Below are 497 nucleotides of genomic sequence, written 5' to 3'. Positions count from 1 at the left end.
TAATTTTTGAAAAATTAATTTTATTTTTTAAATTAAAAAGAGATTCAAATCTGTAATTTTTTAAGTGAGTATAAAAATTATACTATTTAAATTATAGTTAATTAACTACTGTCATTTCTTAGCTACTACTGTTAAAATTTAAAAATATATCCAACGTGACATATTAAATGTCTACTTCACACATTTCTGATGACTCAAAACTTTTATTGGAATGCACACTTATGAGTTATGAGTCTTAAGCCTATTAGGCATCTGATTAAGTCAAGAATACACAAATATGAGGAATTAGACTTTGCATTGGGAATTAGAAGTTATACATTTTAGGGGTGGATGTTTGATTGACGTAAAAATAAGAAGGAAGTCCGAGAAAAAAAATGAAAGAAAAATAGTTATTTTTTTTTATCTAATTGAAAAAAAAAAGAGTGAATAGTATAAAAAAAATAGAATTTATTAAATTTTTTCTTTTGATACTAGATGAAAAATAAAAAAAAAATGTA

Source organism: Arachis ipaensis, chromosome B03 (assembly GCF_000816755.2).
Source record: "Arachis ipaensis cultivar K30076 chromosome B03, Araip1.1, whole genome shotgun sequence".
Taxonomy (NCBI): domain Eukaryota; kingdom Viridiplantae; phylum Streptophyta; class Magnoliopsida; order Fabales; family Fabaceae; genus Arachis; species Arachis ipaensis.
This window is presented reverse-complemented; position numbering follows the sequence as displayed.